The 20,766-nt window shown below is 33.4% G+C and overlaps 1 pseudogene; it reads right to left on the bottom strand.

Moving 5' to 3' along the window:
• Window positions 1–951: 951 nt before the first annotated feature.
• LOC137827364 (small nucleolar RNA R71) lies at window positions 952–1,058 on the bottom strand (annotated as a pseudogene).
• Between the last annotated feature and the right edge of the window lie 19,708 nt (window positions 1,059–20,766).

The raw sequence follows: 20,766 nt of genomic DNA, 5'->3' as shown, positions 1-20,766 counted from the left end.
TTTTGATTTTATTTGTTTCTATTTATTTTCATATTTTTATTTTTCTTTTGATTTAGTTTTTATTTTATTATATTTTATTTTAGTTCCTTTTAGGTTTAGTTACGTAATTTTATTTAGGTGTAGGTAGTTTTTATTTATTTGTTTTAATTATTTATCATTATTAGTTTTTTATTTTTACGTTACTTTACGTAGTATCTTTAAAAGAAGTTAGTTAGTTGTTTACGAGATAATAATTTTCTGTTTTATTTGTTTTAGTTTTAGTTTTATTTTGTTTTTTATTTTTAGTATTTATTTGTTATTTTTAAGTACGTTATTTCTTGTTTTATTGTTTTTTTTATTCTGTTTTTAGTTTTTTTTTTATTTTATTCTGAATATTTTTGTTTTATTTTCTTAGTGTCATTTTAGTGTTTTTTTTGTTTGTTTAATTTTATTTTTAAGTTTTAATTTGTAGTTTAGGCAGTTATTGGTTTTATTTTAGTTAGCAATTTAAATTCCTGTTTATTTTTTTAAAAAATAAAAATAAATAAATATGCTCTATATTTTTTTTCACTAATATTTTAGGAAAGCAACAGGGCAGAAGAACAAGCAAGGAATACACTCGGAGATTATGTCATGTACCAAGGGTCAGGGCATTTTTCTAGTATTGCAATACCTGCTACCGCCAAGGTCTTGGAAATAGATCCCGATTTTCTCACTTTTATCAATGCCCATCAATTCATAGCAATGGAACATGAGGATCCATATTCACATTTGAATACATTTTATGAATTGGTGGGAGTAATGGGCTTTGAATCAGATGATGTTGATAATGTTTGTATGCGCTTGCTTCCTTTTTCATTGGCAGGAAAGACTAAGGATTGGCTTAGATCACTTCCAATTCAAAGCTTCACTAATTGGAAGGATGTAGAGGAAAAATTTCTACAAAGATTTTTTCCAATCTCTCACTACATTAAAGTTAAGTCTGAAATATCTATGTTCAGACAAGGAACAGATGAGTCTTTTTGTGAGACATGGGAAAGATTCAAGATGATATTGAGAAAATACCCAAATCATGGGTTTGAAGACATTGCTCAACTGAGCATATTCATTAATGGTCTCAAATCTGATATGAAGATGCTCTTAGATGCCACAGCTGGTGGCACAATGATGACTTTTGATGCAAAACAAGCAACGAGGATTATTAATGCATTGGCATTAGCGGATTCTCAAGACCAGTATGATGGACGAAGTACTCAGAAGAAAGGATGGAGGGAAGATACATTATTGGCTCAAAATCAAATTTTGACACAACAGATTGAGCAGTTAAGCACACAAATGGCAAAATTGCCTCAACAATTACATGTTATTCAAAGTCAGAATCAAGAATTAAGGTGCGAACTGTGTGGAGGTGAGCATTCCAGTGAGCAATGTGCTTACCAAAATATTTCTTCTGAAGAAAAAGTAATTTACATGGAAGATCAAGGAAAGCAAAGCACTTTTCAACAACTCCAACTATTAGATCCCGTGTCCCAAGAGAGAATGAGCAAAATGGAAGATTTTACAGAAAAATCTACACACACCATGTTGGCCGTGCAAAAGAACGTTAAGAATCTGGAGACACAAATTAAGCAACTTACACAAGAGTTGAGGGAACTCGGGGAGAAATGTATTTCAATCACTACTAGAAGTTGGAGTAGTTGTAGGAAAGGGGATTGGTGATAATATACGAAGTAAGGAGAGAGACATAGAGAGTGAGGAAGAGAGAAAAAGTAAGGAAAGAAAAATTGAGAGGGAATAGAAAAAAGAAGAGGAAGAAAAAAACAAGAGTGAAGAGGGAGAAGAGAAAGAAAAAAATGAGAGGGTACAAGAAGAAAAGAAAAAAGAAAGAAAAAGAGAATGAAAAAAAGAAGTGTTCCAATTGTAGATTTACCTTATCCACATGCTCCCGCCAGAAAGAATATAGAAGGACAATTTATCAGATTCTGTGAAATTCTAAAACATCTAGAGATAAGTATTCTGCTCACCGAAGCTTTGGAACAAATGCCTACTTATGCCAGATTTATGAAGGATTTGTTGACCAAGAAGAGAAGATTAAAAGAACAAGGAATTGTGGAGCTAGAACCAGGATGTAGTGCCATTATTAAAATATCATTGCCACAAAAATCTAAAGATCCTGGGAGTTTTACTTTGCCAGTCACAATAGGAAATTTTACAGTGGCCAAAGCATTACTAGATCTTGGGGCAAGCATAAATCTGATGCCACTATCCATGTTAAAGAAAATCGGGGATGTTGAAATTCTACCTACAAGGATGACATTGCAATTAGCTGACAAATCAATAAAATATCCACATGGGATAGTAGAAGATCTTTCGGTGAAGGTAGACAAATTTTACTTCCCAGTTGATTTTGTGATCATGGACATAGAGGAAGATGTTGAAGTACTTCTTATTCTTGGACGCCCATTTATGAAGACTACGAAAATTATGATTGATGTGGATGAAGGAAAGTTGAAGGTTCGAGTGCAGGATGAAGAAGTTAGCTTTGATGTATTTGAAGCAATGAAACATCCGATTGATCAGAAGGATTGTTTTAGGATAGATGCACAGGATGAACTGTATTTGGAAAATCACAGAGAAATATTTATAGATGATTCATTGATGAAAGCAGTCCTAAATGATAATGAAAATTGCGAGGATTGGGAGGAGAAGGAAGTCAAGGAATGTTTGTTAGAGCTGGGAAACGCAAAAGAAGTTCAACAAGAGATTTTTGATGAATTAGAACTGAACAAAGCCAACACCCCTCAGAAAATAGAGTTGAAACAGTTGCCAACTCATTTGAAATATGTTTTTCTTGAAGAAAATGGGGAGAAGCCAGTTATCATAAGCACTCATTTATCCAAAGAGGAAGAACAAAAGTTGATAAAAGTGCTGAAGGCAAATAAAGAAGCTATAGGATGGACATTTGCTGACTTGAAAGGTATAAGCCCATCATATTGCATGCATAAAATTCACATGGAGTAAGATTTCAAACCTGTGGCTCAACCATCAAGGCGCTTAAATCCTTCCATGCAGGAGGTTGTTAGGAAGCAGGTACAAAAGCTTTTAGAAGCAGGAATGATTTATACCATTTCAGACAGTGCGTGGGTTAGTCCAGTACAAGTGGTACCTAAGAAAGGAGGTATGACAGTTATTTATAACGAAAAAATGAATTAATTCCTACAAGAACTGTTACAGGATGGAGGATGTGCATTGATTATAGGAAACTGAATCAAGCTACGCAGAAAGATCATTATCCATTACCTTTTATAGATCAAATGTTGGAAAGATTGGCAGGTAAAGCATATTATTGTTTTTTGGATGGTTATTCAGGATATAATCAAATCGTGGTTAATCCAGAAGATCAAGAGAAAACAACATTTACTTGCCCATTTGACGTTTTTGCTTATTGAAAAATGCCATTTGGTTTATGTAATGCACCAGCAACTTTCCAAAGGTGTATGTTTGCTATTTTTGCAGATATGATTGAGAAATGCATTGAAGTTTTTATGGATTACTTTTCTGTGTTTGGATCTTCTTTTGATGATTGTTTAGCTAATCTTGATCTCGTATTGAAGCGATGTGTGGAGAAAAATCTTGTGCTAAATTGGGAGAAATGTCATTTCATGGTCACTGAAGGAATTGTCTTAGGCCATAAAATATCTCATAAAGGGCTGGAGGTAGATAAAGCAAAAGTTGAAGTCATTCAGAAGTTACCTCCACCAATCAACATCAAAGGAATTAGAAGTTTTCTAGGGCATGCTGGATTTTACAGAAGATTTATTAAAGATTTCTCCAAGATTTCAAAGCCCCTATGCAACCTTCTCAATAAGGATACTCCTTTTAAATTTGATGATAATTATTTAACTGCTTTTAATATATTGAAAGAAAAACTCATTTCTGCACCTATAATAATTGTTCCTGATTGGAAACTTAATTTTGAGATAATGTGTGATGCTAGTGATTATGCAATAGGAGTAGTTTTAGGACAAAGGAAAGAAAGAATTTTTCAAGTAATACACTATGCGAGTAAAGTTTTGAATGAAACTCAAAGTAATTACACCACAACAGAAAAGGAATTAGTAGCTATAGTGTTTGCACTTGAGATATTTCAATCTTATTTGATAGGTTCTAAAGTCATTGTTTTCATTGATCATGCTGCAATAAAATATTTATTGAATAAAGCAGATTCTAAGCCAAGACTTATACGATGGATACTTTTGTTGCAGGAATTTGATTTGGAGATCAAAGGCAAGAAAGGATGTGAGAATAATGTAGCAGATCATTTATTAAGACTAGCAAATGATGAGGTAACCACATTGGAGTCAGAGGTTCTTGCTGAATTTCCAGATGAGAAGCTACTGATAACCAAAGAGAGGCCATGGTTTGCAGACATGGCCAATTTTAAAGCTACTAGAACAATCCGGGAGAATTTGGATTGGCATCAAAAAGAAATTTTTTTAAGGATGTCAATCATTATGTGTGGGATGATCCTCATTTGTTTAAAATTGGTGTAGATAATTTGCTGAGAAGATGTGTTTCTTCAGATGAAGCCAAGAAAATTATGTGGCAATGCCATAATTCAGCATATGGAGGACATTTTAATGGGGAAAAGACAACTGCAAAAATTCTTCAATCAAGTTTTTTCTGGCCTTCTTGTTTAAAGATACACATGCATTAGTACAAAGATGTGACAGGTGTCAAAGGAGAGGAAGCATTTCTAGAAGACATGAGATGCCATTACAAAATATTCAAGAAATTGAGGTCTTTGATTGTTGGGGCATTGATTTTATAGGGCCTTTGCCATCTTCTTTTTCAAATGAATATATACTAGTGGCAGTTAAGTATGTTTCTAGTGTTGAGCCAAGTGGTGTTCAATGTTTTGAAGGATGTTGAAGCCTCTACTTTACTTGGTGTTGCTGTGCTGGTTTAAGCTTTGTTCTGGGGTAGTTTATATGTTGTAATCCACCCTTGTATTAAATCTCAAGCAATTAGCATCTCAATCTTTATGAAAGTAAAATGTTTTTCAAACTAAGTTAAAACAACCGATTGTTTATACTTAGGTGTTTTGAGAAAGATTGAAAACTGTTTTTGAATGGTTGAAACTGTTAAGTACCAAAACAACCGATTGATTCGAGGAAACAACCGATTGTTTGTTTTGGGACCATAACAGAAAAACTGTTTTCTTTGACTGAGCTTTAAATGCTTTAACTGTATACGCTCCAGTCATTAAATGCTTTGACCAATCTTTTAATGCAATTTAAGAGTTTGTTAAGATTTGATAATAAACTATATCTTTGAATATGTTCAGAAAAACAGTTGAGAGAATTAAGAATTTTTTGAAAAAGTTTTTCTAAGAGTTTTTCAAGGTGCTGACATTGCTTAAGAGTTTTGTGATTGATCAAGGTGCTGGGATAGGATTCTACTTGTATTGATTTCATATATTCATCTGTAACAAGTGTAATCTTTGTAATCTGTTGAACAATTTGTTTCTGTGTTTGCTGAGATTGGCTGTGTGTTCTTGATGTGTTCAAGATCAGCAATCTTAGTGTTGGCCAAGGAGAGTGTGTTTCTTGAGGTGTTCAAGGTCATTCTCTTGGTTGTTGTGTAAGTGATCAAGTGGTGAATGCTTAGTGGATATCCTCAGGATTTCTGAGAAGACTGGATGTAGCTCTAGTTTGGAGTGAACCAGTATAAACAACTGTGTACAATCTCTCTATCTCTAACTCTTTAAATTCAGTTTATTTGTTGTTTACTGGTATAAACAACCGATTGTTTTTCTAATACTACAACTTTTGCTTGCTGTTTTGGCTAACTGAATTGCTGAATCAATTGGTTTCTGAAATAAATTCATTCTAAGTTTTGAAAAGTTTGCGAAAACCCCTTTAAACAATTCACTCCCCTCTAGTTTAAAGCCATCTTTTCTAACAATTGGCATCAAGAGCTTGGTTCTTGAAAGTCATTCAAGTTGATCTAAAAAAAAAAAATCTTTTTAAAATGGCTGATAGACTACCGTTTGGGGAAGGTGCCTCAATAAACAGACCACCTTTGTTTTGTGGTTTGAATTACCTGTTTTAGAAAATTAGAATGAAAATATTTATGGAATCTCTTGACAAAGGAATTTGGGAAGCAATTGAAAATGGTCCTTTTATCCCAAAGTTTGAAAAAGATGGTTCTGTCATTAAGAAGCCATGGTCTCAATGGACTGATGCAGAAAGCAAAAAGGCCAAATTCGATTGCATTGCCAAAAATATTATAACCTCTGCTTTAAATTCTGATGAGTTTTTCAAGGTCTCACAATGCAAATCATCAAAAGAAATGTGGGACACTTTGGAAGTCACTCATGAAGGATTAAATGAGGTGAAAAGAGCTAGAAAGCATGCTCTCATCCAAGAGTATGAGATGTTTAGAATGCTTAAAGGTGAAACAATAGCTGAGGTGCAGAAAAGGTTTACAGACATCATCAATCACCTTATGAGCCTAGACAAGACGTTTGACAAAGAAGAGCTGAACATCAAGATCTTGAAATGTCTTGATAAAGCATGGCAACCAAAGGTAACTGCTATTTCCGAATCTAAAGATCTAACATCATTAAGTGTTGCTTCTTTGTTTGGAAAGCTTAGGGAACATGAGCTAGAGATGAATAGACTCAATGTTCAAGAGAGTGAAGATAAGCACACAAGGAGCATAGCCTTGAAAGCATCCAAGCATAAGGGAAAGCAAGATTCAAGTAATGATAATGATGAGGAAAATCTTAGTTTGCTGTCAAGAAAATTCAGCAAATTCCTAAAGAGAAACCGCAACAAAGACAAGAACAAGGATATGTATGGAAACAAGAAACCCAATGAATTTAATTCAAATAACTATACTTGTTTTGGTTGTGGTGAGCAAGGTCACATAATGGCAGATTGTCCTAACAAGAGCAAAGAGAAAAAAGACAAGCTACAAGGAGAAGAAAGGCAAGACAAAAGGAGCCTACATAGCTTGGGATGAAAATGAGGTGTCATCATCAAGTTCTTCATCAAGTGAAGATGAAAAGGCAAACATATGTTTGGTAGCTGAGGATGATGATGATTCTTGCAGTTCAAGTGAGGTAAGTTCATGTGCTTCATTAAATGAACAAAATTATAGTGAATTGCTTGAAGCTTTTCAAGAAACACATGATGAAGCTAATAGATTGGTTCTTTCAAACAACCGATTGAAAGATCTTAACAGTGGGCTTGAAAAGAAAGTTAAATCACTTGAAGAAGATCTAAGAAAAGCAAAAAATGATTTTGAAGAATTGGAAAATCATTTCAAAAATGCCTCTTGCAAGTGTGATACTCTCATTTGCAAAAATTGTGAAAATCTTGAGAAAAAGGTTCACTATCTTGTTGAAACTGTGGACAAGCTTTCAAAGGGGAAATCAAACTTTGAGAATGTCTTGGCATCTCAAAACTGTGTTTTTGGAAAGGCTGGTTCAGGCTTCAATCCACAGAACAAGCAAGATTGGTTTTCAAAAAGTTTTTTAAAATCAGAAAAACAACTGATTGTTAAGACGAAACAACCGGTTTTTACATGCTTTTACTGCATGAAGAAAGGCTACTCTGTTAGATTCTGTAAAATTAGAAAATATTATGTTCCTAAAGGTTTTATGAAATGGATTCCTAAGGGATGTGATGTTTCTAACAGCAAAGTAAAGTCAAATGGACCCAAATTTGTAAGGGGACCAAATCTTGCTACTTGAAATCGTTTATGCAGGAAATATAAAGAGAAAAAGAAGAACTGAGCCATCTGATCAAGCTGTTGAAGAAAAAGATAGTCATTGAAGCTGAATCAATGCTATGCAAAAGATCAAAACAGTGAAAAGGAGTTTTCTTGATCAACAAGCAATTGGCTCATTGAAGAATCAACACAAGGATAAGACTTTCCTTTATTTGTTCTCAATCTCTGTTTCAAAGTTCTTTCTTGTGATTAATTTTCTTTTAATCAATGTCATCTGATTTAAACTGCTTATGCTCATGGTTAAAATTTCAAAAATCAAGATTTAGCTGCTGCAGAAAAACAACCGATTGTTTTGGGTCTGACAGCACTGTGAGGAAATTGATTTAATTGCTTTTTTGAATTTCTATCCGTTGCAGATCAATTTAAAAGAGAGAATTTTGGTCAAAAGATCTGTGTTGAAAGCTGATCATGTTCAGAAAGAAGTTACAACAGTCATAAAGGAATATATTCCAAAATCTTGGAAATTCAAGAGCCTTAATGACTAGTCAAAGATCACATGTGAAGACCATGTGATTTTCAGTTTTTTCTGACATTTTCTGTGCAGAACAGAGTCAAGTCCTCTCTCTCTGAAAATCAGGTACTCTTTGAATGAAATTAAATTCAAATTGATTCTCTTACTACTATAAAATCCAGTGCAGATTTCTTCCACAAGAACAACCAATTGCAACATCTCTTGCAATATCTCTTGCACCATCTCTTACAAAAATCTGTGAACCTTTGTTTTCATCTCTGCTGTCATGGAATCAACCCCTCCCACCTCCAAGAGAGTCAAAACCAGAGCTGTAAGGTCTGGAGGAAGGCTAGAAGGCTGGTTTTCTAAAGACAATGATCTCATTGAGAAGTATAGATATGAGACAAGTATCAAGAAGATAAACAACCCTAAGGTTGTATGCTTTGATTGGCTGCTCAAGGATCAATCTCTCAGAAAGTTCCTAGAGATGAAGGGTAACATCTATCCAGATTTGGTGAGGGTATTCTACACCAACTTGAAGTTTGAGGGAAACAATCTAGTTTCTCATGTGAAAGGTGTGGAAATGGAGATAACTCATGAAGTTTGGGCTGCTGTTGCTGGACTTAAGTTCTCAGGTCTGAGAATCAACAAGGGAAATCTTGGTGTGGTGGAGGATTTTAATAAAATCCAGTTCTACAAAAGCTGCTTGAAGAATCAACATGTTCAAGTTAGTACATGCTCGGTTGGAGGTTTGAAGCATGATGAGAGGTTGCTTGCTCTCATTGTAACTTGGATTCTAACTCCAAGGGGGAGTAACCACTCTGTGCTAACTGAAGAAGATCTGGTTTATATCTTCTGCATCACCAAGAAAGTCAAGATCAATTGGATTCATATAATCAAAGAACACATGCAAAAAGCCATGAGGTTAGGTGATTATCATTATCCCTATGCTGTTTTAATATCTAAGTTTCTACTCTATTTTGAAGTTAATCTTGAAGATGAAACTTCTGAGCTGGTCAAGTCAACTCAAGAGTTGAACAATGGATCACTCAGCAAGATGGGCTTTACAAAAGTTGGTGGAAAATGGATAAGGATGGTGATCATGGTGCCTCATCTAGTGGTGTTGCTCATCTTGAACAAGATGAACCTGCTGACATGGATGTTCAACATGAAGATCCAACTGAAGATTTTCAAGAGGCAAGACCTAGTGCTGCTGATAGACATCAAGGAGAAAGAATGCCAACCATGTCATCTTTTGAAAGACAAACGATGGATAGGCTTGATAGCTTTGCTGAAAATCAAAGGAGCCTCTATGATCTCTGTGTTAGTAATTTCCAAAGGATTGACACCAGGTTTGACAACATGGATGCAAGGTTTATGACTCTGGATGAACAGATTGAAGCTGTCCATAATCAAATCATTGATCTTCAGTAGAATGAAGGACAAACAACCGATTGGTCATCGAAACAATCGATTGTTTTTGGCTGTTCTTTTCTGGTTTTAAAATTTCTTTCCTTCTGCTGTTGCTATTTTATTCTGATGTAATGAAAACAATATCTTGTTTTATCTCTTATCTTTGTCTATTTGTGAAGACAAATAGGGGGAGATATATGTTGTGTTTCGAGTTTGTTTTAAGTTTCTGTTTTAAAGTTGATAAAACTGTTTGGAATATGTAATATGTTTCTGATATTAGATATGTTTTAAGTTTTAAACTGTTTATCTGTATGCTAACAGAATATCAGAAGTCCAATGTATTGCTCAAAGTTCTATTGCAGGAATTGCTTCAGATTTAATCAGGTACAACACAAGCATCAGTGATTTGTCTTCATCAAATAGGGGGAGATTGTTGAACCAAGTGGTGTTCAATGTTTTGAAGAATCCAAATCCTTTGAAGGATGTTGAAGCCTCTACTTTGCTTGGTGTTGTTGTGCTGGTTTAAGCTTTGTTTTGGGGTAGTTTATATGTTGTAATCCACCCTTGTATTAAATCTCAAGCAATTAACATCTCAATCTTTATGAAAGTAAAATGTTTTTCAAACTAAGTTGAAACAACCGATTGTTTTGTCGAAACAACCGATTGTTTATACTTAGGTGTTTTGAGAAAGATTGAAAACTGTTTTTGAATGGTTGAAACTGTTAAGTACCAAAACAACCGATTGATTCTAGGAAACAACCGATTGTTTGTTTTGGGACCTTAACAGAAAAACTGTTTTCTTTGACTAAGCTTTAAATGCTTTAACTGTATACGCTCCAGTCATTAAATGCTTTGACCAATCTTTTAATGCAATTTAAGAGTTTGTTAAGATTTGATAATAAACTATATCTTTGAATATATTCAGAAAAACAATTGAGAGAATTAAGAATTTTTTGAAAAAAGTTTTTCTAAGAGTTTTTCAAAGTGCTGACATTGCTTAAGAGTTTTGTGATTGATCAAGGTGCTGGGATAGGATTCTACTTGTATTGATTTCAGATATTCATCTGTAACAAGTGTAATCTTTGTAATCTGTTGAACAATTCGTTTCTGTGTTTGATGAGATTGGTTGTGTGTTCTTGAGGTGTTCAAGATCAACAATCTTAGTGTTGGCCAAGGAGAGTGTGTTTCTTGAGGTGTTCAAGGTCATTCTCTTGGTTGTTGTGTAAGTGATCAAGTGGTGATTGCTTAGTGGATATCCTCAGGGTTTCTGAGAAGACTGGATGTAGCTCTAGTTTGGAGTGAACCAATATAAACAACTGTGTACAATCTCTCTATCTCTAACTCTTTAAATTCAGTTTATTTGTTGTTTTGCTGGTATAAACAACCGATTGTTTCTACGAAACAATTGATTGTTTTTCTGGTACTACAGCTTTTGCTTGCTGTTTTGGCTAACTGAATTGCTGAAACAATTGGTTTCTTTAATAAATTCATTTTAAGTTTTGAAAAGTTTGCGAAAACCCCTTTAAACAATTCACCACCCTCTAGTTTAAAGCCATCTTTTCTAACATCTAGATGGGTGCCAGCACAAGATGCAGATTCCAAGACAGTCATTAAATTTCTTAAAAGGAATATTTTTTGCAGATTTGGCACTCCAAGAGTATTAATAAGTGACGATGGATCTCATTTTTGTAATACCCAGTTGAAGAAAGTGTTAGAGCATTATGGGGTTAGTTATAAAGTAACATCTGCCTACCACCCATAAACGAATGGGCAGGTAGAAGTTTCTAACAGAGAAATCAAGAAAATATTAGAGAAAACAGTGGCTGCATCAAGGAAAGATTGGTCAATCAAACTTGATGAAGATCTGTGAGCGTATAGAACAACATTTAAAACGCCTACTGGCCTTTCCCCATTTCATCTTATTTACGGGAAAACTTGTCATCTTCTGGTGGAATTAGAGCATAAAGCATATTGGGCATTAAAAACATTAAATTTAGATGCTAAAGCAGCGGGGGAAAAGAGAAAACTTCAAATCCAGGAACTTGAAGAGATGAGGTTAAATGCATATAGTTCTTCAAAGCTTTATAAAGAACGCACACAAAAAATCATGACAAGAGGATTGTGGAAAGAAATTTTCATCCTGGTCAATTTGTGTTGTTATTTAATTCTAGATTAAGACTCTTTCCTAGAAAGTTAAAATCTAAATAGTCAGGATCTTATGTGGTGAAAGAAGTGAAGCCTTATGGAGCAATAAAATTAGAAGATCCAGAATCACATGAACGATGGATAGTAAATGGTCAAAGGGTAAAGCCTTACTTGGGTAATGAACAGGAAAACCTCACTACGATAATCCTTTTAGATGACCTTTAAATAAACAGGCGTTAAACTATATGACGTTAAACGAGCGCTTACTGGGAGGCAACCCAGTCCACATTTTAGTTTTATATTGTTACCTTTGTTTATTTAATTTTTCAAAAAAAAATAATCATGTATGCCTCCTAATCATTTTACAGGTTATGACCTGGGGACAGGTTCTATTATTCAAGGGGGCAGATCCATTAAATGAAGCAAGACTAGAGGATTGAGCAAAAATATGATTTTTTCTTTCTAATTCTCTTTTCTTTTTCAGTTATTTGAATTTTATTTTCTATTTAGTTTTTTTTTTTTTTTTATTATTCGGTTATTTTGTTTTTTGTTTATTTGCTCTTTTTTTTTAGTTTGTTTTGCTTATTTTGTATTCTGAATAAATTTGTTGTTTTTGTTAGTTTTAGGTTTTGAATTATCTTGAATAAATTTCAGTTTTAATTTGTTTATTTTCTAGTTTATTTTCAAATAAAAAAGAACTAGAATATTAATTTTGAATTGTGGAAAAAAGAATTTATGTTCAAATATTAAATAGTGAGATGAATTAGACACAGGTTAGAAAAGAAAATATGATTGAATCCCTATTCAAATGTAGTTAAAATTATGATACATGAAAATTTATCAGGATGATTGATTAGGACAGATAATGACAAGACAAAAAGGAATGAGACCAATTAAACCAAGTGAGTGTGTGAACCTTAAACAGTTTTGAGAGTTTTACTGATGAATTGACAGTTGTGGTTGCTTAATTTTTATTTTTGTTACATCATAACAGAACATGAAGATGATTGAGGCATTTGTTTGTGATAATTAGGAACCCAAGGCCAAAGAGTCAACCTTTATCTTATTAGAATTCCATTTTTTTTTATATATCCCTTTGGGCTAATAATTTTTTTGTTAATATTGCACCTTAACCTTTAATGATATATTTTTCTTACCCTTTAGCAAGTTTAAAGAAGGATAACATATAAGCAATACATATAGAAAAGGGAATGGTTGGTTCTAGTTGTTGAAAATTCAAAAAGTTGAAAATAGGAAAAATATATTCCTACTGATTGAAAAAAAAACAAAAAAAAAATTGTTCGAAATCATAAAAAAGTAGAAAGAAAAATGAGGAAAAGTGTGATCTTGAAAGAAAGCGATGATTAGATAACATATATGTTCTCTATAAATTGCATTGTAGGTATGTTCTTCTTCTTTAATATGTGCATTTTGTTATCTAAGAAAAACCAATATTTTTTAGAAACCCAACCTCATTACAACCCTGGAAAAGACCTCAAGATTCATGTTTCTAATATGTTTGTGATTTGAAAATGAAATGAAAAGCAACTGTGATTTGTTATGATTCAGTGAAACTAGAGAGAAACACTTACCCAAGAGCATATGAGAAGATATTCCTTGATGAATTGATATTTATTTGTTTTGATTTGATCCTGGAAGTTGACTGTGTCTATATTTTTCTATATTTGAATTTGGAAGCATCATAAGTTTTTAATTTGATCTGTTGTTTAATGAATTAAGTTGTTTGATATTTAAATTCAAATATATTCATTTACTTTACTTGAGGACAAGCAAGATTCTAAGATGGGGAGAGTGATAAGTGCCTAATTTTAGTAATATTTCATATTAAAATATAGGCACTTATGAGCATTTATTGCTAATTTACATATAAAATAATACTTAATTTATGAATTTATACCTTTTTACATTTTTTATGAACTTTATTTGAATAAGAGCATTTTATTCCCAAATTTGGTGTTAATTGCAAATTTCTAGGGAGGATTGAAGATTTGGAGTAAAGGAGAATAATTTGAGCTAAAAAGAGAAAGCTGGAAGGTCCCAGAATGCAAAGAAAGATTAGGCCTTTTTTATGTTTTATCACTTAGTCCATTAGCGCGACACATGAAACAACCTAACCCTGGAAAATTAGTATAAATAGGATGTTAGATGCTCAACCCTATAGTGCTAGATTGAGAGGAAAACACCATTGAGTGAATTGTAACCCAATTGGGAGAATGGAAGGTGCTAGAAGTATGCGTGGTTAATTCTATCCTTTGGGACTGGGAGTAATCTGCACAAACTCTTATGTATTGAGGTGATATCTTATATATTAATATTCAGTTCTTGATTGATTATTGGTATTGTTGTTTTACTTTTAACTTTCTGTGACAAATTGAGAATCTTAAATCTGACTGAGAGGTATTTTTAGGGTTCAGACCTAAACATCAATACTTAACATATTTGAGTGCTAGAGATAGACTTCAAATGTTAATTGCCATTAACGTCTGATTGTGATTTCTAAGTTTTTTTATAAGTATGCGAGAGATCGATATTTAGGAAACATTCTTAAGAATTTTATATTTGAGAGATCGATATAAATGAATTTTCTACTGGCATCAATTTCAATCAAAGAACCTAATATTGACATGCTAATCAAAATACATGAGAATGAGAGAGATGAAACTTAATCCCTATTTTTCGAATTGAAGCAACTAATTCTTTTTTTGTTTTCTTATTGATCATTGCTAACACACTCAATTCAACACTCTTTTTATTGTTTTTTTGTTATATTTAGCAAATATTATACTTGATAATTCACTGTTCCTTGTGAGATCGATATCCGTCCTTAGGGACAATTATTAAATCTAACAAACACGGTGCACTTGCTGTAAAAAATCATCAATGCTCTCCCAAAAGAAAAGATTTTCGGGGAGATTGTGGCTTGGATGATTCCCCTGAAGATAAGTGAGCCATAATTTTTGCATAAAAAGAAACAACAATTAGTGAAAAAGATTAATAATCCTCTCCACACTTGTATCACTCGTTTGTGTAGAAAAGAGGAGAAATAAGCAGAGCACTCAAGAAAGAACTTATCTCTCAAACAAAGGTCTATCTTGGGTTGCAAACTCTTCAAATGAAAAAGGACAAAGCCCTTACACTTACTCCCAAAAGATCCCACAACAAAACTAAAGAATTTTGAATGACAAGCAACAAAAGCTTAAAATCAAGAAAGCTAAACCAAGTTGAAATGAGATAATGACAAATTTTTCAAAAAGACAAGCAAGAAAAGCACAAAAGAAGACTCAAAGACACTTACTTAACTTTTAACTATGAAGTTTTACTCTTCTTAGAAATTGTAAAAGCAAAATGATAAAATTCCACAATTATGAAATCAATTTGCCAAATAAAATGAATCCTCTTTTTAGTAAAGTTGAACTTGAAAAAGAAAGTGGAATTGCACAAACTTTTTTTTTATCTTTTTTTTTTTGTTTATGGATTTAAGATGTCCATAATCTTGGCATGCATATTTTCATTCACTTCCAATTTCCGCAAAAAAAGTTTGAGATTCAAATTAAATGAACACTTGAAATCTATGTTTGGAACTAAATCAACTTCTACTCAAACAAATTTCTAGTTACTTTTATACCTTCACAATTAAAAGCAAAATAAGTAGAAGGAAAGAAAGATTCCTAGAAACACTAAGAACATATGATTCAAGAAAAAAGAGGTAAGAAAAAAAATTGACACAAAATAACAATTCAAAAGTGGAATTTAAAGTGGTAATGAATAAAGATTGTGAAATGTAAATGACAAGAAAGTAAAGGCTAAATTGAAATTGTTTGAAAGTAAAAGCAAGAATTTAAAGTTTCTAGAAATTAAAGTGCTGAAATCAACTCAAAACAAATAAGCTCAAAATAACCATGCTCTAAATACCACATGATGTGAGTTGATTTTCCATTTGTCCCTTTTAATGGTGACACTTTATTTATGATTTGAGTTTTAGCAATTATAAGGTGAGACCTAGGGAAGATCCGCACTGAACACGAACTTAACCAAGTGGTTAAGTAAGTGTGAAGGTTCACTTCCAAAGGAAAAAACTGTTGAAGATGGATGAAGCCTCTTCTCTACCTAGTTTTAGTGTGTGTTTGATATAGAAAATAGCTAGTTTGTTTTGAAGTTTGTAATAGGTTTAGATGATCTTGTATGTAGGCTTGTATATGTGTAAGGTTTCCTTTTGCTACATGATCTATCCTAGATGCCTAACCAAGCCTAGAATAAGCACATGAAGTGATTAAAAGTTTTTCCAAAAGCTTTCTAGAGGTTTCTTCAAAAATCAGGATACTGCACAAAAATAAATCTGCTTCTCTGTAAAAGAACAGGTTTATTCTTTGGTCTGCTGAAAGGATTTTTGAAAGTTAGTTAGGGCACCAAAGGTACAACCCAGACAGTTAGCTGAGTTGGCAATTTTCACAAAATAAATATGTTAAGTTCAAAACTGAATCTGTTGTTTTCATAACCGCTTTTCAACTGTTTTTTGAAAAGAAGTTAGAAACTGTTTTCTATATAAAGAAAAGCCTCTCTCACATGAAAGGATGCTGAGCAATTATGTTTTTGACATAGATCAAACACTTTCTATGTGAGAAGAAGGATTGAAAAGGATTTTTGAAAGGTTTTCCAAAGGGATTTTCAAGTGTGCTTGTTCTAGGAAACCTTTGATCTTGGTGAAGGTGCTGGTGCAGTTCTGCAGCAAATTGAACTATTGGTTTTGAGTTCTTGCATCTTCTTTTCAGGTGTTATCTTTCCTTTATTCTGGTTTGTAAAGGTGTAAGTGTTAGTCACTCCTTGATAGGGTTTCTTGGAGTGCAAGGTGTGCTGAAATAGGGTTTTTCAGCATTGGTTGTATTGTTCTTGTAGTGTTCAAGAACTGTTGTGGTTGTAAGTGATTGATACTGTTTTTAGTGGATTCCACCTTGGAGTAAGGTGAAACTAGATGTAGCTCTGTATGAGTGAACCAGTATAAAAACTTGCGTGCCTTTTCTTCTCATCCCTGCACTCATTTCTGGTTTTGCTTAATTCTGTCAAGAACTAAATCTGTTCGTTTGCAATTGAATCTGTTAATTCTGGGTTTAATAGAAACTGTTCTTCCTGATCTGTTAAAGGTCTCTAATCACAAACAAGGTAGTTGTATACGAAGTCTTAATTGGTTTGTGAACAAATAATCTACTCATTAAAACCTTGTGTTGAATGAACTTGGTTGATTTCTTGGCATAGCTGTATTCTTCATACTCATAAAATCTAACCAATTTGATTCTGTTATAACTCTCTGTTGATTAAAATTTTAATTTGAACAAATTCAAATTGTGCTAGATTGCTCTGAAGAATCAATCTGTTTCATTTAAAAACAATCTGTTCTTTTGCCTCTGATATACTGAAAATTGTTTGTTCTTGCGAAAATTTTATAAGCTCAATTCACCCCTCCCCTCTTGAACTTAGACACTAATAGACCCAACAAAAAGGAAAACACAAGATATGGTGAACATGACGATGTTTTGCGGAAATGAAAGAGCATAAAAGGAAGCAATTAAAAGGAAGATGACCAAATAGAAAATGGAAGAAAGACAAGAACAAAAACAGAAAGGAACATGGTGTAATGGAAATGAAAGAAAAGATGAAGGATAGAAAGCTTATGAAGATGGAAATGGAATGAACATGCCACTTGGAGGGTAGGGATTCTCCAAGATGAGTGATGAGGGCTGCCACTTGTAGAGTTCTCACTCCCACAAGTCTCACTCACAATTTGTGAAGAGTTTCTTTTATATTTCAAATTTCAATATGTGAATACATGGAGTAAGGCACCCTATTTATAGGAATGGGTGCCTTGGAAAACAAGATGAAGCAAGTGCTTAAAAGGTATGAATGAGGGGTGACCTAGGGTTTGACCTTGGTCAATGCCTCCCCTTAGTCCTAACTCTTTTATATTGGTCCTTTCTCTAATACAATCTCTAACTCTTTTTCTTTTCTCTTCATTTTGTGCAATTAAAGCAGCATCAAAATGGCATCCTCCTCACACAAAAAGAGAAGAGCACGAGAGCAACCCAGCAGTAACCATGGTATACTTGAAAACTGGTTTGTTGGAGATATTGAAGACATGACAACCTTCATGCACGAGATAAGCAGGAAAAAAATCAATGTTCCAAAGGTATTGGAATTTTCTTGGCTGAAAGGTGAAAATTTGGAAGAACCAAGAGTTGTCCTTAAACATCAAAGGCTAAAACATTTTCTGGAAATGACTAGAAATATATATCCAGATTTGGTAAAGATTTTCTATATTAATCATACTGTAGATGGGAGAAATCTTGTATCATATGTGAAAGGGGTCAAGATGACCATTATAAATGAAGTTTGGTACAATATAACTGGGACAAAATATTCAAGACTAAAGGTGAGCAAAGGAAACACATCTGGAATTCAGGAATTTAACAAAATCTAGTTCTACAGAAGCTGTGTAAGGAATCCAGCTCATCCTGTGAATCAGTTTCTTGTAGGTAATCTGAATTTAACCCCTTGTATCCTGACTTACATCATAACCTGGCAACTCACACCCTAAGGTAGTAACCATGTTGTTCTTCATCATGGTAGAACACATGTTGAAATCCAAAAGGCTCGCAGATTATAAATTTCCATATGTTATTTTTGTCTCCAAACTAATTGATTATTTTGAGGTTGACACCACCAATGAGAGAAATGAAACTATCAAAGTTGCGACTTAGATAGACAATACCACTCTCACCAAGATGGGTTTTCAGAAGGAGGAAAACGCATGGGTATATAAGAGGAATGTTGTTCCAAGAATGGAACATAAAGAATCAAACTGTGGCCATGAAGATGAAGATCATGATGCTCCACATGCAGAAGATGAGACAGTGGAAGTTGTTGAGGCATCTTGTTATGAGATGCATAATTCATCACCTCACATTATGCATTCACGATCCCCTTCCATGCAACAGTAGTTTGCTGCAAATGACATGAATGCACTTGTTGCATACCATGAACCTGAGTATCGCGGTGAACCCTTATCCAACTTTGAAAGGCAAGTTCTCCATCGCATGGACACTCTTTCTACTGACCAGAGGGCATATTTTGAGATGACACAGCTAGGTTTTAGAACCTAGATCATCAAATTGAAGACGTTCAAGAGCAGCTTGCAGAGCTCTATTATAGGGAGAAATGATAGTTTTTTCCCTCCATTTGCTTGACAAATTGTTTGTTTCTAGATTATGGTTTTAATTGTTCTGCACTAGTTTAATTTTGGATTGTAATGTGCTTAGGCACTTTAAAACTTTCTCTGAACAATTATGCTTGTATGATTAGTACTTGCTTGTCTCTTTTTGTGTGCACCAACCCTGTTTGATGAAACAAAGGGGTAGAAGAAGTTCAGGTGTAGGTATTACAAATGTTCTGTATGTTATGTTCTGTTATTTTTTATGTAGGTGTAGAATTTTGTGCAAGCCTTGGTATGTTTTTGTCCAAGTGCAGAAGCTATAGAGTTAACCATAAGTCTTCCTTCAATGCAATGGGGATTTGTCTCCATCAAACAGGGGGAGATTGTTGAAGATAGTTGAAGATTCTACTTAACTTATATAAGGAAGTGTTTGATAAAGAAAATCTGCTTGAAGGTTCATGTACATCGTAATTCATGGCCCTTTGTAGGTTAGAAGTTGTTAAATAGCCTTTTGCACTATGAAACTACCTTATATCTCATAGCCACAATAATAAGCTCAAGCATAAGGGGTTCCTAAAAAGTATTTTCAAAAATCTATTTCAAGCTTTACAAGAACTGATTTACTGCACAAATTTTAACTTGTTGTTTTACGAAACAATTTATTCTTTTTGTACTGGTGCAAATCTGTTAAGTTTTTTCAAAAATTTCGTTTTAACTCAAAAGTTAGTTTTGTTTGCTGTTACCGTTATGAACTGATTTGAAAGTGGTTATGTTACCTCCAAGAGTATTTACAAAAAAAATTTGTTCTTTTGAACTTCAATATGTTATTTTTATAACAGTGCTTAACTATTTTTTGAAAATCAGTTTGGATCTTAAACCTATAAAAAGGAATGTTGATTTCAGGTCAAAATCTCCCTTGAAATCACGATTTGGATGTTGTTTTCAAGTGTTCTCATTAAGATTCAAAAGTGAGTTTTAGTTTTTGAAAGGTTTTCTTAAATAAAACTTCAAGTGCTCTTGTGTTGGTGCCTTTTGCTGAAGCTGTGAGGGTTCTGTGTAGAACTTTTGTATCTGCAATCCAGGTGCTTTATTGCCATATCTTCTTACGTTGTAGAAGTGTATTAGAATAGGCTTCTTGGTAGTGTTTCATGAAGTAGAGATGCTGGAATAGAGTTTTTTCAGCTTGTGGTTCTTGTAGGGTTCAAGAACTTGTTCATTTGTAATCTTTGTAAAGATTGTTATGGTTCTAGTGAATTTCATCTTAGTGTAAGGTGGGACTGGATGTAGCTCATATTGAGTGAACCAATATAAATTTGTGTGTGCTTCTCTCTTCTCATAATCTCTACATCTTAAAATTTGAAATTTGGATAACTGTGACAAAATCAATCTGTTGTTTTAAAATTGAATATGTTTTTTTTTATCTGTTGCTGGGTTAAACCATATTCTGGTTTTTCAAGATTCTAACAAGGATTTATTCTTTCTCAATATTCATAGTGTCTTAAACCTTTGTTTGAATAATACATGTGTTAAGATTCAAATAAGCAATCTTGTTCAAGATTCTATCTTTTTGAAACTGTCTTCAAAAGGTTATTTGAAAAGTTGCTTCTTGATCTTAATTTCTTCACGTTTCTTCAACAAAACTATTACAAGTGTATCTTGTTTTTAACTGGTTCTTGAAATTAGAAAATAAATATGTTTTTCCTTAAATTAATCTGTTATTTTTCTGTCAGGATTCCTTAAATTGTATTCTTTGCGA

The sequence above is a fragment of the Phaseolus vulgaris genome, chromosome 8 (genome assembly GCF_000499845.2).
Source record: "Phaseolus vulgaris cultivar G19833 chromosome 8, P. vulgaris v2.0, whole genome shotgun sequence".
Classification (NCBI taxonomy): domain Eukaryota; kingdom Viridiplantae; phylum Streptophyta; class Magnoliopsida; order Fabales; family Fabaceae; genus Phaseolus; species Phaseolus vulgaris.
Note: the sequence above shows the minus strand (reverse complement) of the source record. Positions and strands in the feature narration are given on the sequence as shown.